The following is a 6,645-nucleotide window of genomic DNA, read 5'->3' as shown; positions in this document are numbered from 1 at the left end:
GAAACTTTCTCCACCAGCTGCTCACAGCGTGAGATTAATTTTTGATTCCTGGGGACTCCATGGAGGTCTTCGCAATATCACAGTCTCTTTACAGTGTAGAAGGAGGCCATTCGGCCCATCAAGTCTGCACTGGCTCTCTGAAAGAGCATTCCACTCTCCTGCCTTATCCCCGTAGCCTTGCACATTCTCTCTCTTCAGGTAGCAATCCAATTCCCCTTTAGAAGACCTCAATCGAACCTGCTCCACCACCTATCCAGGAAGTTTGTTCCAGCCTCCAGCCATCCTCTGGCAACCCAAATTTCATTCCTAGTACCAGCATTCCTCGTTTTACTAACGGCAAAGTTTCACACGCAGTGCGCTGAGGGAATCTTCGCCCGACGTAGCTTAAGTTCACGGCCTCAGTAGGCTTTGCTAGAGTTGAGTGTATTTATGGTCATGTGTTTACGCATTTATCCCTTCTGTTAAAAAACAAATATCCACCTTCGTTGTTGAAGCTCACCCAGTATTTGCATGTTGAGCAGTCTGAAGTGGAACTGTCTGTTGCAGCTAAGCCCTCCAAAGCCTGACAAGCAAGATAATAGGTTCATTGTTGCCATTTTATTTGAGGACAAAATCAGGATGGATTGAAAAAATATTCTTGCTTAACAAAAATAGAGTAATCATAATTACTGCTCCCGTTTTTTCAGACAAGAGTCGGTAAGGGTTCTACTCTTGCCATTTACACCTCTTTTGTGCCTTTTGTTTGTCCCACTGCCATCCCCATTGGCCTTGCCCTTTTGTCATTTAAGCTCTCCTGCCTTCACCCCCACCACCCTCACCAACCTCACCACCCCCACCCACCACCACCACCACCACCCCCATCCACCCCCACCACCCCCACCCCCACCACCCCCACTACCACCCCCACCACCCCCACCACCCCCACCACCCACCACCCCCACCACCCCCACCACACCCACCCCCATCACCCCCACCACCCCCACCACCCCCACCACCCCCACCACCACCACCACCCCCACCACCCCACCACACCCACCACCACCACCCCCACCCCCACCCACCCCCACTACCACCCCCACTCCCACCACCACCACCACCCCCACCACCCACACCCACCCCCACCACCACACCCACCCCCACCCCACCACCACCACCACCCCCACCCACACCCACCCCCACCACACCCACCCACCACCCCCACCACCACCACCACCACCCCCACCACCCCCACCCACCACCCCCACCACCACCACCACCCCCCCACCACCCCCACCACTCCCACCCCCAGACCCACCCCCAGCATCCCCACCCCCACCCACCACCACCCCCACCACCAACCCCCCACCACCCCTACCACCCCCCCCACCACCCCCACCACCCCCACCCCCACCCCCAGCATCCCCACCCCCACCCCCAGCATCCCCACCCCCACCCACCACCACCCCAACCACCACCCCCACCACCCCCACCCTCACACCCACCCCCACCCCCACCACCACACCCACACCCACCCCCACACCCACCCCCACACCCACCCCCACCCCCACCACTCCCACACCCACCCCCCCCTCAACAACACCACCACCACCACACCCACCACCACCACCAGCCCCCACCTCCATCATAATCTTCTCCTTTTCATTCGCTCCTCACCCGCCCACTTTCCCTCCTTCTGTGAATAGCCATTACATCTCTAACTGTTCCCAGTTTTGCTGGCAGGTTGAGGATCTGAAACATTGACTCTCTCTCTCTCTCTCTCTCCACAGGTGCTGCCTGACCTGCCGAGTGTTTCCAGCATTTTCGGATTTTCTTTCGGATTTCCAGTTACTGCGGCGTTTTTGGATAGTTTTGCTGGCAACCAGGGAAGGGAGGGGCTGTGAGGCGAGGGGGGAAAACAAGTAGCGCAAGGCTAAGCAAAGAGTAAGAAGAGATGTGAGCTACGAGGTTTACCATTTATTTATTCTTTCATGGGATGAGTGCATTGCTGACAAGGCCGGCATTTGCTGCCCATTTCTAATTGCCCTTGAACTGAATGGCTTGCTAGGCCCTTTTGGAGGGCAGTTAAGAGTCAACCCCACGTTGCTGTGGGTCTGGAGTCACATTTAGGCCAGACCAGGTAAGTATGACAGATTTCCTTCCCTAAAGGGCATTAGTGAACCAGATGGGTTTTTACAACAATAGCTTCATGGCCTCGAATACCGAGACCAGCTTTAATAGTTCCAGATTTCATTAATTGAATTCTAATTTAACCAGGTGCCTTGGTGGGATTTAAACCTGTGTCTCCAGATGAACCTGGGCCTCTAGATTACTAGTCCAGTGACCATCTTAGTTGGCCTTGTTCCTGCATTGTGGCCATTCCCTTGGGGGGGCGAGTGGGGACAGTGCTTTGGCCACTGGTTTTGGCCCTGGTCGCCTGTGCCACTTGTATCAGGCAACTTGCTTTGATATCCTCTTACAGACCTGGTGGATTGAACATCTTCCTCTTTCTGCCAGTATCCTCCAACAAACCATGGGAGTGGGCAGGGGGGGTGGGCAATATTCATAGTTCCTGCTGCTTCCAGTGTCCATAATTCTAAATTCTAGTTACCTTCAGCTGAAGCACATCCTCCTCTTTAAATGACAATAGCAATGCGCAGTATTGAACATTAGCCAACGAGTCACACAAATAGCGACAGTGGCCCTCCCATGTTATGTGAGTTAGACAGGAGGACCAAGTTTGGGGCCTTCGTTGCATCCACGTGATTGGCTACACAGTGCTAGCACAGGGGCTAGCACACCTGAAAACCGGCTCAAAGCGATTTCTCGCTCCCTCGTGTGTTTGTGTGGGTCTGAATGTATTTATCAACGCAAGAAACTGGCAAATTGCAACCAGAAAAAAAACCGTCTCAAACAAACAGATAAGGGTCAGCTTGGCGTAGATGATAGCGCTGGTGCTGCTGAGTCAGATGGGAGTGGATTCATGCCAACCCCAAACGTCAGCAGATAATCTAGATTGATATCTAAGAGAATTGCTGCATCACTGGGCGTGAGGTCCTTCGTGGGGGGTGCTGTTCAATGGAGCTTTTCAAGTGGATCGAGAAGTTCCAATGCCATTTGAAAGAAGAGCGGGCATTACCTGGTCTCCTGGCCAACATTTCTCCCAATTAGTTGATGTTTGTGGGACTTTGCTGACTGCAAACTGCCTTTTCCCCGTACCCTTTCCCAATCTGTGGATAATCATCATGTGCCCTCACGAATGCCTCGATTGAACCTGCCTCCACCACACTTCCAGGCCATGCATTCCAGGCCCAAACCACTCGCTGTGTAAGAAAGGCTTTTCTCACGTCACATTTGCCTCTTTTGCAAATCACTTTAAATCTGTGTGCCCTCGTTCTCGATCCTTTTACGAGCGGGAACAGTTGTTGAAGATTGTCATTATCCAGCACTTTAACGCTCCCAATTTTACCAATAGCCATCCATCAGCTCAAACCTGGACGTTGTCCAGATCTTGCTATAGCCTGGCATGATCTGCTTCATTATTGGAGGAGATGTGAATAGAGATACACACTGAGACAGCCCTTGTCCTGGCCATGTGACAGAAGGAAGATCGTTGACAAAGCAGCTGAAGAGAGTTGGTCAAAGATGCTGTGCTGAGGAGCTCCTGCAGCAATCTGCTGATGCTTCAATTCTGACAACCATCTTCTTATGTGTCACGTATGAAGCCAGCAACTCGAGGGTTTTCCAAGTAAGCGTATTACTGTCACTATTGCTAGTTCCAGTGCGCAGGTCTCCAGCACTATAGCCGGGATGTTGTCGGGGCCCAGAGCTTGTGTGTCCGGTGTGACCGGACACTTTTTAATGTCACAAGGATTTAAATCAAATTGGCTGGATCCTAGCATCTAGGATGGTGAGGGCCTTAGTAGAAGGCAAAGTAGATTTTTTCATTAGTGATTTGAGTTGAAGACTGTGCTAAATCACAGACTGGGATCTGCCATCATTGATCAGGGAGCCTCCTACCCTTGTTAGTTGCCTGGTTGTCTACCATCATTACAAGTTGGATATCGTAGAGCTACAAACCCATTGTTTACGGGAACAGTTAGTTCAGTCTACAGGTGGCTACTTTTGGTCCTTGCTCTGCTACAGTGTTCAAACAAAGCTCAATACAAGCTTGAAGAATAGCAGCTCCTCTTTCAACTGGGCACTCCACAGCTTTCTGAACTCAATAGTGAGTTCAACAAAAATAAAAATAGCTGGAAAAACTCAGCAGGTCTGACAGCATCTGCGGAGAGGGACACAGTTAACGTTTCGAGTCCGTATGACTCTTCAACAGAACTGAGGGAATATAGAAATGAGGTGAAATATAAGCTGGTTGAGGGGGGGTGAGACCAGGTAGAGCTGGATAGAGGGCCAGTGATAGGTGGAGGCAAAGGAGACTTTGCCAAAGATGTCATAGGTTTTTATTAAAATTTTTTATTAAACTTTAAAAACCTTCATTTTAACCTCGTCCCGCCCGTGGATGAGATTTCATGAGAAATGCAGGGGCCGCCTGGTTGGACAGGCAGCTCAGTTAATGAGCTTAATTGGTGTTTAAATGGCCTTAATAAGCCTTTGACAGTTCGGCAGGCCTGCACCAGAGTCGGCTGCGCGCGCGCCGAACTCAAGGTCTAAATGTCGCGCGGTGACATCGAGACGCATGCCCGACGTCACCGCGCGACATTTTATGGGTCGGCAAGCGGGCCCCGCCCCCCTCTCGCCGACCCGAAAATTCTGGCCCATGAGTGGTTCTTAATTTTTCCCAATCCTGCAGATATCACCTCCATTTTGAGATACCCTCGGGGTCTCCTGCCCGCCTCAGCAGTGTCCACCTCTCCAGCCAGACACCATTGTAGGTCTTTCAATTGGTCCTCCTGCTTCCCTGGTTCATCCATCCGCTGGTCTTTAATTGGGCAGGGTTCCTAGAAGCGGCTTCTTCATAAACCTCCGGGGAGATGATGCCCGATGCCAGATGACCACTTCCAGGTTCCCAATTGGAATTAAGGCTAATGTGGGGATTGCAATCTGACCAGGAAAATTCAGCCTAATATGGCCTAGAACCAACAAGCGGGCCATATTTAAATTTTTTTTTAAAAAATTCATTCACGGGATGTGGGCTTCGCTGGCTGGGCCAGCATTTATTGCCCATCCCTAGTTGCCCTTGAGAAGGTGGCGGTGAGCTGCCATCTTGAACCATTAAATTATTAAAGTTAGTAATGAATAATGAGCAAGACATAGTGAACTGCCTAAATATGTGTGAATATTTATTTAATAGCAATCATAATAACATACGGCAGAATTTTTCTGATGGTAGCGTTGCCCAATCCGCCACCTGTAGAGTTGCCGGGAAACACCTCCCTGCCAATGCCGGCTGCCCCGCAGCCATCTATCACTTTGGGGAATGCTGATTGGCTGGAGAGGGCGTCTTCTGTCCCTCAGTTGGGAGGAAGACCCACCTCAGAGAGCTGTCGACCATCTGATTGGCCAGCAGAGCTATAGTCCCTGAGGCACTACCAGGATCGGTGGCCACTGCTGGGTATCAGGGAAAAAATCCCCAGATTCTAAGTGCGGGACCCTCCAAAACCAGGGTCTCGCAGGTCCTCATGCCAGGGGAAAGGGTGGGGAGGCCCAAGGGGAGAGGGGAATGGAAGTTATGATGGCAAGGCCAGGCCGGGTTGGAGTACCCGAGGGGAGGTTTGGTGGATGGGGAGGGGGTTGATCTTTGTGGCATGCCCAGTCCGTAATGGGATCTGGTGACTTTCCCTCCTCACCCCTGCCCTTTCCCAGGGTGATCTCCGGATTTCACTCCATCTTTGGCCCAAAAATTGCAGCAGGGCAGGAAGCTACATCAAGGACCCCTAACAAAGCTGGAGTAAAGGGGAATCAGGAGGAAATCTCTCCACTGGTTGGAGTCATACCTAGCACAAAGGAAGATGGTTGTGGTTGCTGGAGGTCAATCATCTCAGTCCCAGGATATCACTGCAGGAGTTCCTCAGGGTAGTGTCCTCAGCCCAACCACCTTCAGCTGCTTCATCAATGACCTTCCCTCCATCATAAGGTCAGAAGTGAGAATGTTCGCTGAAGATTGCACAATGTTCAGCACCATTCGTGACTCCACAGATACTGAAGCAATCCTATGCCCATATGCAGCAAGACCTGGACTAGGGGTGAAAAGTGGCAAGTAACATTCGTGCCACACAAGTGCCAGGCAATGACCATCTCAAACAAGAGAGAATCTAACCATCACCCCTTGACGTTCAATGACATTACCATCACTGAATTCCCTCACTATCAACAGCCTGGGGGTTACCATTGATCTGAAACTGAACTGGAATAGCCATATAAATACTGTGGCTACAAGAGCAGGTCAGAGGCTAGGAATCCTGCGACGAGTAACTCACCTCCTGACTCAACAAGGCCTGTCCACTATCTACAAGGCACAAGTCAGGAGTGTGATGGATACTCTCCATTAACCTGGATGAGTGCAGCTCCCACAACACTCAAGAGGCTCGACACCATCCAGGACAAAGCAGCCCGCTTGAATGACACCCCATCAACCACTTTAAACATTCACTCCCTCCAACACCGATGCACAATGAGCAGTGGGTACCCGCTACAAGATGTACTGCAGCA

Source organism: Cetorhinus maximus, chromosome 17 (genome assembly GCF_964194155.1).
Source record: "Cetorhinus maximus chromosome 17, sCetMax3.hap1.1, whole genome shotgun sequence".
In the NCBI taxonomy this organism is placed as follows: domain Eukaryota; kingdom Metazoa; phylum Chordata; class Chondrichthyes; order Lamniformes; family Cetorhinidae; genus Cetorhinus; species Cetorhinus maximus.
This window is presented reverse-complemented; position numbering follows the sequence as displayed.